The sequence below is a fragment of the Prosopis cineraria genome, unplaced genomic scaffold, assembly GCF_029017545.1.
Source record: "Prosopis cineraria cultivar Desert tree isolate PC_DT_omini unplaced genomic scaffold, ASM2901754v1 PC2220, whole genome shotgun sequence".
NCBI classification, from domain to species: domain Eukaryota; kingdom Viridiplantae; phylum Streptophyta; class Magnoliopsida; order Fabales; family Fabaceae; genus Prosopis; species Prosopis cineraria.
Window position 1 is genome coordinate 11,587 of NW_026557545.1, and position 2,792 is coordinate 14,378.

Sequence of the window (2,792 nt, forward strand, 5' to 3'; positions counted from 1 at the left end):
AAATAAAAATCAAATTGATAAATAATGATTTTATATATTTTTATTCATTTAATTTAGACTTTTAAATATTCATTTGAGGTTAATTGAGTTTAATTGGATACCATTTGATTTTATTAGCCAATCTTCAGCTGTTGGATTTTAACTATATAAATATTTAATTTTAAAATATAAATAATATCTTTGATATTTTTATACAGTTTCTATTTAATTTTATTCTATTTGTGTTGATATTCTAGATTCAATTTGAAGAATATTAATGGAGATTATTTTGAATAAGAAGAATATGAGCATACTTAAAGATTAAATCAAGAATCAAATTGTAAAAATTTATTTTTATTTATTTTAAATTTTTTAGTGTAGTTTTCATTTAGGTTTTTAAGGGTAGTTTTATTATTTTATTAAATTATTAAGTTTTAGTTACAAAGGAACGCACGGCTCTTGGCAAATAAAAGGTACAGGAGGCGACGCACATCAGGATTTTTACGAAGGAGTTGGTGCAGAACAGAGAGCTCTTCCTCATTTTCCATGAGCAATGGCTTCTCATTTTAATACGTGGTTTTGTTTGATTTTTAGTTTCATGAAAGGTTAATTTTTTTAGTGTGATCAATCATAAATTATAATTTTAAATTTTAATCAAAGTTTTTGAGATTAAAAGAAAATTTTATTTTAACTTTATTTCAATTTGCTCTTCTTTTCTCTACCTCTGAATTTTTTGTTTTAATTATTATTACTGATTAGAATAACTTTATTGCATAATTTTAAATTATAAATTTTATTTAAGATTTTATTTGCTATAATCGATTGATATAGCATTATAAAAGTAATTTGGCATGGCTTGAATGATTACTCATACTTGTTTCTAGTGTGGCTAACTTAAAACAGTTGTTAAGTTGTGGGTTAAGAAAAATTTTTAATTAATTTATAACTTAATTTATTGTTTAATTCTTGAGTGATAATTTAAAAATATATAATGAAACTAGAATAATAAAGTTAGATAAAATTATTTTATTTTATAGACGGAAAAGATTAAATTTAGGTGATTGAATTATAATTGATTATACTACTTATTCTTGGTAATTTTTTAAGTTGAATTTTCTTTATTTTTAATTTATTTTTTAAATTAATTCCTTTATTAAAAAAATTCTTTAATTATTTAATTTTTTATAATCTTAATTTAAATAATTAATTTATTAATTTTTAAAAAGATAATTTAAATTATGCTTTACTGTAAAATTTAATTTTTATTAATTTTAATGTTATTCAATAGCAATGCCGCAAATCCACATTCAAATTTCAAGCTAAGCGAACCCCTTCTAATTCCCAATCACACATCAGCTGGAATAAAGAGGAAGAATCACAAATTTGTAGCAATCCAATCACCACACGTTCACAGGTCCAATGCAAGAAAGGAAAAAGGATGAAGTTTAAACTCACCAAGGAGCAGAGGAGAAAGGGAAAACAGGTTACGAAGCTCTTCCTCACTCCTAGAGATAGTACTAGCACGAAGTAAATACAGAAAGAAGAACGGCAGCGACGCGGACAACAACGATAAGGAAGAAGAATATGCAACGCTGGATTGAGGAAGAATGACCTGACGATGCAAAACAGGGAAGAAGCAGATGGACTTCAATATCCAAAACTTCAATCTGTAGTGTCGTCGAGCTAAGTTGCTCCGTACACAATCACCAGCGATGACCAAGAAGACAAAGAACAACGAAAGAAGCAGATAAAAGAACAAGAATAACAGCGGTGGTGATGGAGGGTGGAGGAAGAGAATTCTCGAAGCTCTCTGTCTCCCTAGGTCACAAGATTCATCGAAACATTGAGGTAGCAGGAAATAAAAAAGAAAATAATGATAAAGAAATCTGAAAATGATCAATTAATTTAAATTAAATTTTAAATATTAAACTCTAAAAATTTACAATTTGATTTTTTAATTTTACAATTGCATTATAATGAATTTACAATTTATTTTTTAAATTATCATAGTTGAAGGATAAAAAATGTTTTTTTCCTATGAAAATTTAGAATACAAATTATAAATTCATTACAATGAAATTGTAAAATTGAGAGATTAAGTTACAAATTCTTAAAATTTGATATTTGGGACCTAACTTGAAATAATTGATCTTTTTGAGATTTCTTTGTCATTCTTCCTTAAAAACATAAAAACGTGAACTGAGAAACTAAGATTTTGAAGCAATCTAAAGTTAAAAAATGATTAGGAAATCACCTTAAAGTTCTAATCCTTCATATGTTCCATTACACTTAACTTACCAATTAAATTGATTTTAATTTCAGTTTTAAGGATTAGGCCACTAGAATTAATCTTGAATATCTTCTAATTACCCAAAATCCTACTTAAGTCTAACTAAAAAAATTCCTTGCCAAAATTAGATTAAGAGAATTAAATTCAAATTTTTTTATACCACTTAATTCCTTTAGGTACATTCCTGTTCTAGAGGCAAATTAACTATAATTAATCCTAAACATTCAATCCAAATGGTCCAAATAGAATCTTCTTTCCCATGTTCATTTTGTTCCTCTTAATTATCATTTAATGAAGGCCAATCATCAAGCTATATAACAATAAACTAGAATTAAAACACAAAACATTTATCAATCATCAAGTAATTAGTAAATCAAGGTACAAACGAAGCAAAATGATTTCATAGGACATTGGAGCGTCAAAATTTAGCACACATAGTTAAATAACACATAAAATAGCATAACAATGGTTCAAATTCAAATACATAGGAGAAAGAAAGAGAAAAGTGATGGAAACCTTAATG